Consider the following 17909-nt stretch of genomic DNA (forward strand, 5'->3'; position numbering starts at 1 on the left):
TGGCGCAGTTAACGTCGTCTGCTTTACGTCTGCTAGTCAAAGCGATGGCTGCTTTATCTTTCCTGCGTCTGTCGGAGATTCACCGCTTTTTCACCGGCGAGAGTCACCGTTGCCTCGGTAAACAAGGAAATAACAAGAGGAAGAAATTGACCTCTTAATCTAAAATTAGGGAGTTTTCGTAGACCGCGCTGCCCCCTCCGCTAAGCGTTCCGCAACGAAGAAGTTGCTACTGCGCCTGCGCGCCGATAGCCTTGACTGTGGAGTTCCCGCTATCGTAGCGGGTTGCGGAGGGCCCTGCGGGACGGCGAAAACGATCTACGAAAACTCCCTATTGAGGTCAGCGATCAAAGTATAACACGGGAAGGGTTCACAAGGGTCGCGCGGGCATATTCCATTCAGCACGTCAGCCGGTCGTGGGCAGACAGACGGTCGCCGAGTCGCGGAGTGCCTGCTAGGCCTAACTGCCCAGCTCGTTTGGTCGCGTTCGGTGGAATCGTGGCCGTTGGAGCTTTTCCCCGGTGTCGGTGGATCCATCGTTCTCGTTCGTCATGCTCTGTTTCAAGTAGTTTTTACTTTTTTCTTGCTGCTTGAAGTTAGGACGCGTGAGAAGCTCACGTAGAAAAATAAACGTCCGTGGGTCGTCGCGTCCGCGACGCTGTCGGCCATGCTGAGTTGATCGTAAGAAGTGCGTGCTCTCTTAAAAATGCCTCCGCGTCTGCTTACCCGCAAAACACTCGAAGAGCCAATCTCTGCGATCTACGAAATCAGTTCAGCGAATGATGAAGCGGAACATCTGTTTAGACCTCAAAAGTTAAGTCTGCGCTGTGGCATTACGCAATGCAAGCATGACGCTTTGCATTGCGTAATGCTACAGCGCAGACTTTATTTTTAGATCTAAACGGATGTCCCGCCTTTTCATTCGCTCAGCTGATTCCGTAGATCGCAGAGATTGGCTCTTCGAGTGTATTGCGGGTAAGCAGACGCGGAGGCATTTTTAAGAGTGTGAGACAGCTTCGGAGCTGTCGTAGGATTTCGCCGTAACCCGCGCAAAACTTACGAAAATTTCGTTTCGTGAATACGAAATCGTTCTTAAGTTTTGTCTTACGCACATTTTTGGCGTAAGATCGTTTCGTGAATCTGTCCTCCGCGCTTCCGAAAGTCGCAGGAAAGGTAAGACAGACGCAGACGACGTTGCGAGCAGACGACGTAGCAAAGGAGCAGACGACGCTCAGATAGGGGGTCGCGGTCAGCCAATCAGGGCTCGGCGTTCTGACGTCACCGCTACCCCCTGCGCAAGGAGCAGACGAACTTGCCCTCCGCATATTTCCCGATATTTATACACCGCGGACATGTTTCTCGACAATAGGGTTAAACTCAATTCTTTCCCCGATTTCGGAAATAATTCCAGCATTTACTCTGCTCCGAAAATATTTTCAAGGGAACAAAGAGTTGGTAGGGATACATATGCGCTGGCTCCAGAACTCGGAAACAATCCCAGATTAGTTTTGGATTAAGTGAACTGCAGTGACATAGGTCAAGCACTCAAATGTCACCTTTATGGACAATGTGTAGTATCCTTTGCCCTTCTCTTTTTCCCGTTTCAATCAGAGCAAGGAAGAGAGAGAGAGAGAGAAAAGTGAGACACTAATTTCAAATGTACGTAAGCTGTATATTCCTGACAGAACGTCCTCTCGAAAACCGGACAGGTCTAGGATGGAGACAGATGCTGCGCATGCGGAATGTTATGGAAGCAACGAGGCTTAATGAAAACTTTAATGGCCCATGTGAGCTCTTTCCCTGTTTCAATGCTATTCTCGGTACAGTACTTCACTGAAAATAATATCTGTATTCAAACCAATCAATTATTAATGAGATTCGTATATTTCTAAATATAACCAGAAAAACCCAAATTTCACTATAAAAAAAAATTCTGTCCGAATATAATTTTTTACCAAACCGCTCGAGTTTTACCCCACTATTCATTTATATTTTTATATAAAACCCGAAAACGAAAGATTTTATACACTGTGGACAATTGGTTCAGCCGGTGATAACAAACGACAAGTGCCAGGACGATACATTTTTGGCGCCGCTTGAGTTGGCTCCATCGATCAAATCGTAGCGCCAGCGCAATGCCAAACCGTGTAAAGAACTTGCGGCAAAGTGAGCGAGCGATAGATCGGCTCACCGGTGGGCGGTTCGTGCACTTGGTCTCGGGCGGCTAGCTGTCCAGACCTCCAGGGTGACCCGTCTGAAACGGGGATCAGTTCCGCCTCCGGGGCATCGGTTACAATAGGAAGAAAATCGGTCACCGGTGCAGGCCTTGGGCCGCGAGGAATTTGTACGTTTCGGGCAGATCGGCCTTCGGATAGGGAACGGGCCCACAGAGCGGCCTTGGGTGGCGGGGACCCCAAGCGCGACCGCCCATGTTTCCTGCCACCGCGGAAGGAACAAATGGATGGCGCAACCCTGCACACACCCTGTTTACCAGCTGACGAACCAATATCGGCGGCTGACGCCGCAGGGCAGGTCTGTGTAAACAACTCCGATACAACAAGGCCTACATTTAAAACAGCGCAAAAAAAAAAAAAAAACACACAAGAAGGGAAACCGACACAGCGCTGTGCTTTGCTTTGCACGGAGGGACAGCGATGGCCATGGGCGTACCAACCGGGGGTGCAAGGGGGGCGCTTGCCCCCCCAGTTCTCAGAGTAGGGGGGCAAGGCATGTGTTTTGCCCCCCCCCCCCCCCCTCCCTGAAACAGCCGCCACTGGGCAGGACAAACACTGGCCGGTGGCGCCCAAGGGACACCAAGGGCACCGCCCCCCGGCACTGGGGGGAAGGGGGGGGGGGGGGGTTTGCCCCCCTACTCAAAAACAAGTTGGTACGCCACTGGCGATGGCATTAACGTAGAAGATGTCTTGATTGGAAGATTGAAGGAGCACATAAAAGGCTGTGTTGCCAATTTACAGACTTTTCCCCGCTAAATTTAGCGGCTTTCAGTGTTGTCTAGTGTGCAGTTGTTCTCAAATGGGGGTCCGCAAACCCTTTAGGGTCCCTGAAGGCATTCTTAGGGTCCCCGAAGCCCTCAACTGTCAGTCAAGCCTAGGAACAAAGCTTTTTTTTGTTGTTTTGGTTAATTGTTGCTGGCTCTTGCAGTAAGCTAAAACGACCAAACTCTGTGCACTGAATGAGTAGGGTTGACTATTCTCCGTTACAAAGCTTCGAAGTTGGTTTGCAAGCATCTGCATTTACTCTCTTGTCATTTTAATCGTCCAACACTCCCCCCCCCCCTTCCCCCTTCCCCCATAGATAGCGCTTCTGGTCAAGAGATCCAACGAAGCAAAGTATCCATCGAGTCAAAAGGTCCAATAATGGATCTCTTGACGCGTTGGACTTTCTGACTCGCCAGACAGGGGTCAAGAGATCCAATGTGGGTCAAGAGGTCCAACACGCCAAGAGATCCAACACGTCAGAAGATCCACGCAGAGCCAAAAGGTCCAACGAGTAAGGAGGTCCAATAATGAATTTCTTGACGCGTTGGATCTTTTGACTCGGCAGACGCGAGTCAAGAAATCTAAAGTGGGTCAAGAGGTCCGATGACTCGAGAACTGCCGCGTCATATTGCCAAGGGGTCACGGAAAGCCACTTACCACTCCTCCCCTAGTCGAGGCGAGGCACATTTAAAGCAAGGCAATTTTGGTTTATCAGTGGTCCCACGGACACTTTATTTGACAGACACGTTCGTCGCCATTGGGGCTTCGTTGTACAACCAACTACGAGATGCTGGTTCTCCGTACAGCGTGGTGCCAGCCAGCTGTCATGCTGCAGCCCTGTCGGCACTCTATTGCGGAAAGACATGTTGACCCTCTGGATGACTGACGAACATTACGCTGTTTAAATCATCCACGCAACCCAAAATTTCTGGCCAGTTGAGCTCATGCTGGGTCTGCGCGCCTCGTAAACAAGTCACCGACTAACTGTTCGTTGGTTTTTAAATTACAAAAAGACAACTTGCGTCCACGCGACCGTACAGCGAGCGCAACTCTCGGGAAATTCCTCCTGTTGTCAACCGTACCGCACGAAGGAATGGCGGTGGTCGCCAGCCGATTGAAATTGAAAACCCACAACTACGGCTAAGCGCTTGATCGAATAACCTACCGATTAATCGACTAATGCCAAAATCGCGGTTAATTTTTTTTAGAGCGCAGCCCCTAGGTGCCCGTTCCCGTATTTAGCGGCGTCGGCGTAACCGCGCGTTGCATTATGGGACGTCACAGACCTATACACCGATTCAATTTCCCGCTCAATTTAGCGGAGAAAGTGTTCCAAAGCGGCGCCTCTCGCCCACCAGATTTAGTTGGAAAATTGACGTTACGCTACCTCCACACCAATTGAGTTTCCCCGCTAAATTTAGGGGGGGAAACGAAATGACGTCTCGATTTCGTGTGACGTGGCATTAGACAGATTCAGTTTCCCCGCTAAATTTAGCGGGAGAAATGACGTCACGTGACCGTGCCAGGCGACCCATATACAAATTCAGTTTCCCCGCTAGATTTAGCGGGAAAATTGACGTCATGTGACCTCGCCACAAATTCAAGTTCCCCGCTAAATTTAGCGGGAAAATGATGTCACACCACTTCATGTCAGATGACCTATAGACACACTCGACCAGTTTCTCCACCAAATTTAGAGGAAAAATTGACGTCAAAATAACTCAAGAGCTGAGCTCTAAGTTTCGCATTACGGAGAAGTGTAAAGGTTTTTCAAGTTTAAACCGGTTACATTTTGACAAACAAAAAACAAGTAAAACTTCAACGCTTTCACCGCGCAGTCGTGAAAGGGTGCGCCTGAATGAAGCCAAACTTTAGGTGAAATTATGACCCAAATTCAACCGTAGAGGTGAGATTTGCAACTTCACACAAGTGAAGAAGGTTGTACGTGTCCCAGCAACTCCAACGTCGCGTGAGTGTCCGTTTAACGCAGGTGAAACCATTGTGAACAATCAAAGGACTTCGCGATTGCCGGAGAATATCTACAAACCTCCTTGCCTCTGCGAATAAAGTAATCATTCTTGTGAGTGTGGGTGTTCTTCTGGGTGCTCTCAACCATACGCCAATTAAAGATCCGAATTTCAAAATAATATATTAATAAAAAGGACAACAATGTAATTTCTACATTTTGTTTTTAACTATTATGCATGGGAATGAACCAAACCGAATAATTGATTAATTAATCAATTAAACGGTTGCGATAAATCGGGTTAAAATTTTAATCGACGCCCAGCCCTATGCAAAACGCCGTGACGTAGCTAACCATTCAGGATCCCAAAACCTGTCGTCCGTGAGGCGACTGTATCCTCTTCTCCCATCTCCCTCTTGTTTGTTGCTTTGTCCTTATTTGCGGGATGCCACCCCGCTCAACTTCGGAGACCGCCACACTCCTGTTTGCCACCTAAAAGTCGTCATTCATCGTTGTTTTTTCTCTTCTTGTCCGACTTTCATCGAAGCCCTTCCCCCTTTTCCCGGTGATCGGAGAGATCGCTCTAGTGAAATGCAGTTCGAGTGTCACCGCATAGATGGCACCATCGTGCCAGTGTGTTCTTTCGTTCCAAGAAATTTTAAGAGGTTTCAAGCCACTCGTTTCTAAGGAGTCGCAAGTGTGTGAACGGGCCTTAATGGATCGCTTGACACGTCGTACCTACCGACTCGTCAAACACCAGTGAAGAGATCCAATGTGAGTTAAGGGGTCCATCGCGTCAAGAGATCCAATCTGTCAAAAGATCTACGGCGAGTCAAAAGGTCCAAAGCGTCGAAAGGTCTAACCAGTCAGGAGCTCCAGTGCTCCACAAATGGATCTTTTGATTCTTTGAATCTTTTCACTTGTTGGACCCCTTGATCCGGAAGCCACGGATAGGGTCCTCCATCACTTCCGCCGGTCCAGAAGAGGTCTCCAAAACATCGATTGCTGAGAACCGGTGATCAAGCGGGAGAAATCGCTTATATTTGCGGTTGGTACGATTTTTGGCGGTTTTCAAATCCTGTTTGCGTTCCTTTTCTGGAGATTTGAAACGTTTTCTGATTTTTAGTTATCCTTCGTCATAGGAATGTCAGTTTTTTGCTGACGCTTAGCACAATTGCGGTTATGAGAGTGACAGTAGACGCCATTGAGATATTGTGGTGGCATGCAATTGATTATGTTACATACCGTAAAATCACCAAAAGAAAGAGACAGAGTAAAGATTGACGACAACACAAAGCACCATGTCGTCAATAATTACTCTGTCCCTGTCTATTGGCGCTTCTAGTGTTTCATGAAATAAACAAATCAGTCCAAGTCACCATTTTGTTACAATGAATTATGCTTGAACTGTTTAGTGCATGAATGTCTCGACGCGTTTTCCAAGTCTACCTTATAAAATGAACCTGGCAAAAGTATGCACAAAAACCTATAAGCGAGGCCATAAGTTCCTAAAGTTTGAGAAGATACAGGAAATTTCGAGAGAGCTCAGACGAGTCAGTAATGACTACTGTAAAACAGAAATTTCCGCAAAGCATGTGAATTTCCCCACCAAAGTTTTCAACTGCCACTTTATGTTGCACATAAGATTGAAACGATTGACGTCATGTGGTACGGCAACACCTAGAGACAGCGGAAGCACCAAGATGAAGCAGTGGACATCCTTCTGTGCATAGCAGCAGTTCGAGTCGGAAAGGAGAACTTCCTTTTAGACATACTTTTTAGTCATCTGTTTCTATACAAACTAGAGCAAAAATTGTATTGCAAAAGTCGCGTTTGCCCCGCATTTTAAATTTAGCGCGTTTTAAAGGGTATTCTAAATGCCTACTGCGTTTTTTTTTTGTTGTTGTTGTTGTTGTTTGCACCATTGGCGCGGGTCCCAGATTGGTACGGAGAACTGAATCAGCGTTCGGCTGAAGTTCGTGTCTTCAAAGGTTGACCTATGGTGCCTGAATCGCGTCTCCGATTGGTATGTTTCCCCCGTTCAACAAAAGTGGTCCGACGGTTTCCGCCTGATGGCGTCATTTAAGTGTCACGCTGTCGCTGGTCGCGAACCTGGCGGCGTCACAGCAGCGATGGTGGATGTGGCAGACCCCTGTTCTGCTGCAGGTCGCTCTTTAGTTTAAAAATCCACGGAAATTTAAGCAGCCCGGAATTGGGACGCCGCGACGACAGCAAGACTGGCGTTCCTTCGTGCTTCTAGGTAGAACTTCTAGGACCAACCGCCAGGATCGCGACGTCCGACAGCATGGCACTCCGGCATCCGTGACGTCATTCGTTGCCTAGTGGAAACCATTTTTGAAGTTTGGGCGGGATAGGACGCCAAAACACACCAGTCGTAAACGAGTTCCAGGCACCATATGACAAACACGACCCTCCCAGTCGAACTCTGCCGAAGCACTTGAACCCATCCCGCGCTCCGCCATGGCCTTTATTACGTGACGTAGAAAACTTCAGCACTGCGGCCTTGTTATGTGGAAGGCGTTGGTCTGCGGCGTCAACGCCGGGGGGTGTGCTCCAGGTCTGTTAGCCTTGGAGGTAACGGCGCGCCTGTTTCTGGACGTCCGATCAGTTAAAAGATGGGACAGACGCGGAATTTATTATTCCCCCAACGAACGTAATCAGCAGCGCGTTGATCGTTAAGTGCGCGTTATCCGGTCACCTCTTATTTGGTACATGGTATCTAGCCATGCGTTACCCAGGTTCGTAATACCCGGTACGTGTTATCTGTTTACGTGTTCCCTGTATCTCTGGTAGTCGCAACGCGCGTTACCAGTAATGCTTTCAATCTGATTACATCGTGTGTCGTTAATACAGACGCTTTGGTTCCACCATAAAAATTGTCCATAATACTGCTATAAGGTGTTATGAAGAAGAATCGATGGGCCGAGAATAGAAGGAGGGTGATGCGCCCCCCCCCCCCCCCCTTTCTCCTAGGTTTTTCAAGGACGACGTTTTTAGGGAAAATCAACAACATACACGAGCTTTCTTTAGGGAGAAATGTTTCGTTGTTGGTCAAATGCCAATCATTCGGTCAGCAAAATAAATATAGGTAATGCTTCACCCGTAACATAAAAGAGCTCCCCCCATCCTAGCCGAATCGTCCAAATCCCCCCTCCCAATGCTGTCCCATAAATCCGCCCGTCTCGTTCTATGGGCGAGTAGAACAGCTTGTTCGCAGCCGTGCACAGTGAACCCTCAGCACCTGCCCAAAGCAACCGCCAGCTCATATTTCAAAAGAAATGTTTCTTTGTAAATAAATTTCAGGGTCCCCGTACGGCAGTCCTCAAAAAGTGTTTGAACAACGACCATAATCTAATCCCTTCTAACAAAAAAAGAAAAAAAGAAATAGTTGTTGTGGGGCCCATTTAACTGTTGTTAAATCCGAGACGCTGCACAGTCCTCTGCACACAGCTACACTGCCGTGATACGGTGATGTCACGTGACTCCACATGGAACCATGACGTCGCGAGACACTTAAACTTCCGCTAGATTTAATCTGTGAAATTCCCCGCTATATAGAGCGGAGAAATTTTCACCGTAACATTGAGCGAATAATAGTTTTCCCGCTAAATTTCGCTGTAAATATAAGCGAAATTTACACATAAAATTTTGACAGCATACGATGTGACGTCACGTTACAATACAGTATCACTAAATTCATCCGCGAAATATACTCGCGAAATATTGGGCAGTAATATCCCTCAAAACATAGCGAAGGAACGTTTTTCCGTTAAATGTTCCAAAAACATTTATCCGCTAAATTCAGCGAAAAAAATGTGACGTCATGTGACATGACGTGACGTGACAATGTAGCTACACTTATTCCTCGCTAAACTTAGCGGAGAAAACATGCCGCAATATTTAGTGGGCCAGGACGTACGCAGCGATATGAAGCAGCGATATGAAGCGATATGAAGGTGAGCAGCCGCCTTCTTGTTTTTGATGTTCCTGCAAGTTTTGGAACAAGTTCTGTTCCAGAAGAGGGCTAGAACGCAAAGTTTAGACCCGAAGGCACGAACCATTTGAGACGTTGAGAGTTAATATAGCTTTAGGGAGCCGTAAAACAGGCAAGAAACCAGGTGAGGTTGCTTGCCTGTTTGCCTTCATATTGCCCGGCGGGCCCGTATACCTAAACACACACGCGTGATCCGCTACGAAATTTCGCCAAACGGCTGTCGCCGTAAAACAATATATCCATACTTCGTTTCACCTTTGACCTCATCTCCGAGCGTGGTCAAAGCATAGAAGACAGATATAAGCGCATACACGGGCGAAAAGCACGGCAGGTAGATGAGCAGGTACCGAAAGACTGCCAACGACGGGACGCCGGGAAGAAAACAAGTTCGGACGTCGCAGTAGATAACACGGCAGCAATGTGATAGTTTAAGCCAATTATTTCATATTAAAAAAAAAATCTTGATTATGTTGACAAAGATTGGTAAGCACAGAAAGTGCTATAGGCATTCCATGGAAGAAGAGAAGGGCGTCTGAAAGGCACCGCCAACCGAAGATTCGCTTTCATTTCCGACACACTCCGTGAGATGGCGCTTCATGACTGCAAAGGACTCGAAGAGCGCGCGAGCTCATTCACACGTCGCGCAAATGAGCTCGCTCTTGCATGGTCCGTGCCAGAGCCGTTTATACTGAGAGAGTTTGGCCTTCTTATGGAGATTTTGGCAGTCTGACAACCACAGCAGCGTAGTCTGACAACCGGGGGATGACTACTTCCGTCCGCCATATTGTGGATCTGACTCATAGGAACTCTACGCGATTTCACAGGAATGAACAAGACAAAGAAGTAACGCCATATTGTGTTATCGCGAAATCCGCTGGTTCTAGCGGCCAACAAGCTCCGCCCATCGGCCAAACTCTCTCAGTATAAACGGCTCTGGTCCGTGCCACCGACCCTGGATCGCTCAGTCTAGAACACCGTGGTCTAGAATCACTAGCTCAGGCAATAAAAAAAAAAGAAAAAAAAAAGAGTCACTAGTTATGTTGGCAAAGCACTTGGCGAACAATCTGAAAGTGTCCCGGGAGTTCAAATCCTGCCGGGGGACTGTATATTTTTTTCTATGGTTCCCTAAGAGCGTAGCGTGTTTCGGTGTTGGTTTTTCGTTAAAACAGGCCGCTACCGCCATCCGTTACAACCAAATGTCACAGAAATCCATAGAAATCGCCTAATAAAACACATTCTGTGCTAAAAACAACAAAAAAAAAACCTCCGAATAAACACACAGACGCAGAAAATTGAGACAGGACTGGTGCTCTAGACGCGTCAAACAAAGTTGGGACCAAAGTTCACGGACAGCGCCGATGACACTCACATCATGACGAAGCCATGCTTTTGTCGCTAAATTCCCACCGGCACATTCTGCGAAACTGCGGCTCTAACGCTTTGTTTGAGGAGTCCCCAGTGCTTTTTAGAAGTGTCTCCGACGGACCAGCTCGCGGTCGCCAGCATCGAGCAGCCGTCCTCCGCAAGACGCTGCCACCGCCGAGCGTCTCGCGTACACAGACTCCCGACCTCCGAGGCATCGCGACACAAGAGAGCGGCGTGCGAGGCAAGGCGCAACTTCCCGCTGGCATTCCAGACAGGTCGTGCAACTCACCGGGGCTCTGCTGGCCGCTGTCTCCGCCTGGCCGCCGTGAGCACTTGGTTCGGCTCCAAATGACCCAGTGCGGCTGGCCACAACAACAACACAGCGGCGCCGGAGGAAAGCCAGTGGACGCCGCGGGGGCACACCGTCCAGAGAAACACCGACGCTGTGTTTTTGTCCGCGGTCGGCCGACGACCGCTGACAGCCAGCTGTTGCTCTAACGAGTTCAGGTAGCCGCCGCGGGGGTGAGAGTGGGGCGCTGGCGTAGCGGTCGCGCCGCCTACCGCTTCGAGTTGACGTCAAGAGATGGCGCAGGTGCGCGCAAGCAGCTCCTCCCGGAAAGCCTTTGTCCCATATAATACACCCCCGAAACAAAGTACGTAACACTAAAGACTACAAAAAAAAAAAGCCAAAAGTTTGCAGTAATGCTCCCCCCCCCCCCCCCCAAAAAAAAAAAAAGAAAGAAAAACGCTTTTTTTTTTTAGTAGTTACTAACTCCTACATTAGCTACTTTAATGAGTTGTATCATTCCGCTACCAAGACGCCCATGAAAGTTCGTGCCGTCGGCTCGACGTCAGTGCGGTGTACGTCGGACTGAAGTTTTGGGGTTTCTTATATGGGACAAGGGGTGTAAGGGTATACTCTTTTTTTTTTTTTTTTTTCTGAGAGTGAGGCAAGTAAGGAGATTCAAAATATTATACAGGGGCTAGACGTATTGGAGCGTCCTTGTATGCTTCAGGGATAAAATGAAAGCCATTAATTTTACCCAGAGACTAAATTACAACGATGATATAAGGTTCAAGGCCACGGCAAAAGAATAGATTCGCAAAAAACAAAAGACGCCTCTAATTCAGAAGGATAAGCTCTAGCACTGGAGTTGGAAGCGGCCTAATGAAACTAAGAATACGATATAATTTGACGGTTGACAATGATATATGAATGCGGGTGATGAACGCTAAGATATAACTTTTTTTCCTCATAAAAAGTGTCGAAACAAAATGAAAAAAAAAATATAGAAATAAGATACCTAGACTAGAAAAGTGGCTTCAGGGCAGTGGCCAAGCAACTTCAGAATGTTCAGATAAGCATCACACACCACACACCTCACGAAAGGTCATCCTAGTATCCACCATTGTATCATCGTTAACCCCTTCCACGACCTTCAAGCTTCGAACAGCCATCATCGTCGTACTGGCCCCCTGGCAAGCATGTGCAGGCGGCAACGCTTTGTGTTGGGCCCGTATTACAAATAAATATTTACTAATTTTTAAGTGGCGCCTTTGCTTTTCATCGATATATATTTCCGTTTAAGTTTATTCGGCACGGCGGACATTAGATGGAAAATGGCTGTCACGATCATTTGGCTAAATGACTCAATGAAATGAGTTAAATACATATTTAATTTAGGACTTTGCGGGTCATATCACGATTAAGATATTGAAGGCTGTCGTAATTAAAAACAGACCCAGTTCATTCATTACAAAAAAATAAAAGGCAACCGGCTTTGAGGTATTGGAATTCATTCTTGCCTTTTAGATCGGCTACCTGCGAAACTCGCTTAACAAGTAGCGTCGTAATTTCAGTACAATGATGCGTGATATAGAGTAAGAATAACTTAACTTCTTCCTAAAATGGAGCGCAGCTCGCGCCCTCTGGCGACTGGTGGGCGCTAAAAAAGTCCGCCTGGTTAGGGTGTCCAACCAGGGATCCCTCCAAGACTAGCGCTCCTGTTCATTCCACACCAAACGATACAGGCCTATATTCGACCTTCACGGATTCAGTCTAAAAATATGTGTGAAAATGATGACGTGAAAGCATTTTTCGCAATATATGTTTTCTATTTTTTTTTTACAGCTCTTTGAATTTTGCGAAAAACGGGCTGCTAAGGGGCAAAATTTAAGAGAGGTTTGGAACGAGACTGAAAAGTAAACACCGTTTCCAGTAGATCTATAAACTGCCCTAAATTATCCAAAAGATTCATTAACGCATTTGCGGGTGTTTTTAAGAGTGCACATGGTTTAGAAAAGTCAGAAAAAGCTGGTGTTTCCTTTTTTTTCAACACGCTATCTTAAGACTGAAAACGTGTGTGTGTTAGTAGTAAGGGAAACAAATTACAGTTTAATATTCTAATAAACAATTGTAACTGCTGCTACTAAAATAAAAAAAAATATTGAACCAATAGCTAAATATTCAGTTAGAAAATAATACTCATCAAGGTGGTCGGTCTAAAAATATATACTCAATGGGTATAAATAGTAGTCCTGTGCGAATAGTGGATTTTGAGTTCGAAGCGAATTCGAAGCGAATAGTGGTTTTGGGCGAATATTTTCGATTCTAATATCGAATAGTTTTTCACGCCTTTCACTACCATTGCATCATGCTTAGATCAATACCGAGCTAAACTCGTGAAGGTTGCTCCACTTGTTCATTTATAAGCTAAGTTTCATCTGTCTATAATTATTAAACTCTGACCTCAGAAGGTCCGATGTCTTGCGATGGCAAGTAAACGACGGATTTGACATAAAATGAATCCAATAAAGACGGCCAACTGTACACAATGAAGTGAATTTACAAATCTTGCCAAATAAAATAGTCTTTCTGTAGTGTCGAGTTGAACGCAGGTTGTGAGGGAATCTCTGCCTAACATACACTCCTGCATAACAGTCAGTTTAATTTTGAAACTTTTACTACGATGTAGATATAGACCGACACGCTATTTACAAACAACCCCGCGCTTTCCCACACCAGGTGTCGGCACTGCGCCAGCGCAGAATCCAGATTCGCGAAAGATGAAGCTTTTGCGCATGCACCGTGGCTGCAACAGTGCCATCGCAAAGGCGTGACGTCAAAGCCGCGTGTTGGTTTATACACATTCACAAAGTTTCCATTTATTTTCAAACACGGCCGGCACGCCTGCACCATCCCTCTTTGAATGTATGCTTTTCTTCCAAGCACGTAATTGTGACATTCGTACTTTTCCAAGTGTTTATTGTGCCGGATGTTACCCCGTTGAGGGCTCTTCTTACCGAGCGCCGGTGTAACGCGGAGAAGCAACACCCGCGGATGCGTTATTGCATCCGCGGGTGTTGCTTCTCCGCGTTACACCGGCGCTCGGTAAGAAGCGCTCTCAACGGGGCTAACCCGCTGCAATCAACACTTCGAAAAATGCGAATAGTGCAGTTCTACTCGAAGCGAATATCGAATAGCGTATTATTCAAAACTACTATTCGAAATTTCGAATATTCGCATAACTTGAATAGATAGTATACAATTCACACAACAAACAAACAAAGTTATTAAAAAGCTTTTGCTTTTCTTTTTGCAAGCGGAAAAGTAATTTTTGAATTTGGTCTATCGTCAGTATTGAAAATGTTGCAAAATACCCTTCTTCTAAAGCGAAAACCATAAGGTGTTCGGTCCAAAACTACAAACTTTACTCCCATATGTAGCTAGTAACTAAGAAAACAAACGTGCAAAGTTTAAAGGAGGTATTATTTTAAGAGTGGCAAAAACATTTTTATGAACGTCGGCCCAGTGCCTATAGTCTCCCGTTGGGCAGGGACACGACTGAAGATGGTATTCTGGTACGTTTAGTAAAAACACCCCAAAAAACAAAATTCACAAATAATGTTCTAAAGTTATTGCTTTGTGCACTTTCCTGTCAATACATTTTTCAACAAAAAAGCTTCATTTTTATAAACGCCTACGCCCATAGGCGGCTAGAAATGCTCCACCGCTCTTAGTGTTAGCTCTCTCATTTTAATTATTAAAAGTACAAATACACAACGAAAGTAACATAAAACATAACGAGATCTTGGCCAAGACCGGTTCTATGGTGTGAGATTGCTTTCATGCAGACACAAACGACAGCACTGCCTCCTTCTATCCAGAGCTGTATAGGTAGAGAGTTTGGTCATTATTTGGTAAGAATAGGGAGAAAATAAGGGAAGGTCAGCGGCCGAAATTCTTTCAATGACCTAGGGTGCGATGATTGACACCTCTCGTAACCAACCACTAGTCACAAATATTCGTCTAGCGGAGACAATGAGCTTTACAAATACCTTCTAATCACAATTTCTAGGTAAGGATGTATTCAGGTATTTCATTTCAGCCCGCTGAAGTTGAAATTTCCGACTCTTCGTAACTAAAACGGCAACACGCACGTGACGTTGTCGTCAAGGCGACATTCAGAATGCACTTAATCTTTCTTTTGATTGCACTCGCGGCCGCGGCCGCAGTCACGACGGTGTGAACAGTAAAAACTTCGGATTCGGCTCCGTGAGAGTCTTGACCCTAACCTCGAACGCGCACCTTACGTTCGCAGTTTCGCCTCATGTTTCAGGAAATTGGTCTGGCCAATGTCATACTTTCTGGCTCAGTAAACGCACTCAGCACCTTGAAACTCCCCTTTTACATCAATATCTTACAATTATTCGCTCATATATTTTCAGCCTCATTCAGAAACAAACAATACCTGCACCGCGGTACGCGAATCCTTCAAGGTCATCTCAGATCAGATAAAATTAGCGCAAACGACAAGAGAAGAGAAAGGTAAGACAGGACAGGACAGAGCGCTACTCACAACTGACGTTTTAATAGAAAAAACAAGAAGGAAGTGAAGCATTTAAAAAAAAAAATTATTATTTTATTTTATTTTATTTTATTTTTATTTTTTTATTTTATTTTTATTTTTTATTTCTTAAAAATGCTTCACTTCCTTCTTGTTTTTTCTATTTAAACGTCAGTTGTGAGTAGCGCTCTGTCCTGTCCTGTCTTACCTTTCTCTTCTCTTGTCGTTTGCGCTAATTTTATCTGATCATGTCTAAGCAACTAGCCCAACAGATGATATTGAGTCATCTCAGATATTTAAACTTCGCAAGTTCATCAGGGGGAATATGCGGCGCTGGAGGCGCCCGGCTCCTCTCATTGATCACACTCTCTCTACATACGGCTCGTCTTCTATCATCGTATCCTTTATATATCTGAATATATTGTCATTGCGAAGGTGGGAACGGCAGAAGGGAGCTAAAGTTTTCCCGCCTCCAGCACGAGCTTCCTACCTTCGACGATGCTGCGGCGTCACGTGCACCTCGAGCACCCTTGCAGACAAAGCACGGCGGAAGGCATGGACCCTAGTGAAAAATATTATTAGAAGTAAAATAACTTTTTGGTCCAATAAACACATATGCCCAGACAAGATCATATAAGAGCGTACAATAACTTTAGAAGAACATATAAGAACAATGTAAGGTTATATAGGAAGATAAGAAACTTATTAGAAAATTTAAAGAAACGTTTTATCAGTTCCTTATAACGTCTTATATAGTAGTGTATGGTGTTTATATGTTATTAGATGCTCCTATCTGATCATATCTGTTATTGTACCAATAAATTTATCATACAGATACATTTTTTTTATTATGGGAGCGCGCGCTGGAGATCGGGCGTTCGAAGGACATGCCCCACTTTTCACATATCCTCAGTAACTACAGCTATAGCATCGTCTGCTTTCTTCTTCAGTTGTATCGTTTGGTAATGTATGCAATAATGCGCGTCACCGCTCTTGGAAGGGGACGCAAGAAGATAATGGACCAAAGGTAAAAACTGCATTGTCTCAACTTTAGAAAACAATACAATGATCAAGCTTTGCTTGTTTTTTGTTTGTTTTGGTTTGAATCTTACACTATGCACAACCGTTAAGTATGTACTTTTAGACCGAACAACTCTGTTGTGTTTTTGTTTGCTTCTTAACTGAGTTGCGATTTGTTCAATGCAAACAATAAAGCAAAATTTAAAAGAAAAGCTTCTAAAATATTTCTTTTTTCACATGTTTACCAACTACATATGGATGTGAAGCATTTTTAACTCGAATATATTTTGGTTTTTTATTCGAAGACGAATATTCTGGAATATTTTCAAAATTTGCAATGGAACACATTCAAAAATTATTTTTTGTTTTCAGAAAATATTTTTACCTAACTTTTTCCTTTTTTCTGCGAGCTTTAGACTATGATCGGTGAGTATATATTTTTAGAATAATCATCTTTATGAGCTTTATTTCTTTTGGCTAAAAACTGAGAATATTGTGATGTGCTCAATAATGTCACTTTCTTTAAAAAAAAAACAACATAGTAACGGATCTTTATAATTTTTTAATGCTTTGTTTTTCTTATTACTGAGGCACAAAAGTTGTGTCTTTTTACGGTAGCGTGTTCTTTAAGAAAAAAAAGGGGGAATATCAGATTTTTGTGGCATTTTGAATGCATCTGTACCCTAAAAATCAGTCGGATATGCATGACAAAACCTATTCGATAATTTAGGAGAATGTCTGCAAAAAGCGGTGTTTAGTTCTCCGTCTCATTAAGAACCGTTCTGAAAAAAAGGTATTGTCTTTTTTTTCTCTTAGGATTTTGTTTTGCGTAAAATTCAAGTTGTCGTAAACAAGCAGTTATGGCAAAAAAATGAATTGGAAGAGCTTTACATCACCATCGAATTTAAGCCTGGATCTTTTGGCGTGGAAAGACCGTTTTACCAACCGAGCTAACCAGGTGCTAGCCGTCAGTAAATCAAACAGGTGTTAACGATTGCCACCAATCTTGATCGTGAACACCGCTAGGATGACGTCAATGCTTACTAATATTCAGATATAATGATTTAGTGGAAATCCCCAAGGTAGAGAAAGAAATGGAAAATGTGTTGTTATGTAAATATTGTCCATCTTGGGGACTTCTAAATTCTAAATGTAAATATTGTTCATCTTGGGGACTTCTAATAATTATATCTGGTAATATAAGGTGGCTTCAATTCCCAAGTTCGCTCTAAAATTGGTCCTAAAAATAGGCGTCTGCAAGAAGCGATCAAAGATTTCCATGAAATGCCTATTTCATGGGTAGATTTTACATCGTTAAATTTCAAGGTGTAGCTCTCTTTCTCCGAAAAATGAGACAAATAAACCTGTCAAGGTCAACGGCGGACGCAAGCAACCGAATAAGCGAGTGTTTTGCTTGTGGCGCCGTATCCCGGTGGGCGCAAGCAGACGAAGCCGTCGTCTGCTTGCTTCGCCAATCGACAGATGGCGCCACAAGCACAACCCTTGCTCACTCTGTCATCGAAACCAAAAGTCGTTTAGGAACGATTTTTTTTTTTTCAGTAACCGGAACTGGCACGAAACCGTTATATGAAATTTATGAGAACCGTAACCGTAACCGTCACCGTAAATTATTTACCGGTAACCGATACTAACCGGAAAAAAAAAAATGTATTAGTTTTTCTCAACAATAACCTCGAGGA

General features: G+C 44.9%; 1 protein-coding gene across 3 annotated transcripts in view; it reads right to left on the reverse strand.

Moving 5' to 3' along the window:
• LOC115320357 overlaps positions 1–17909 on the reverse strand; it is a 278131-nt gene that overhangs the window by 119199 nt on the left and 141023 nt on the right. The window contains exon 1 of one of the 3 annotated variants that reach the window (XM_040218736.3): positions 10632–10824. The exons of the other annotated variants lie outside the window; for them this stretch is intronic. The gene's annotated coding sequence lies outside the window, so the exon portion shown is untranslated. Of the gene's footprint in view, positions 1–10631; positions 10825–17909 lie in introns of those variants that run through there. 3 annotated transcript variants of the gene reach the window in all.

This window comes from Ixodes scapularis, unplaced genomic scaffold (genome assembly GCF_016920785.2).
Source record: "Ixodes scapularis isolate PalLabHiFi unplaced genomic scaffold, ASM1692078v2 PGA_scaffold12__126_contigs__length_90152505, whole genome shotgun sequence".
Classification (NCBI taxonomy): Eukaryota; Metazoa; Arthropoda; class Arachnida; order Ixodida; family Ixodidae; genus Ixodes; species Ixodes scapularis.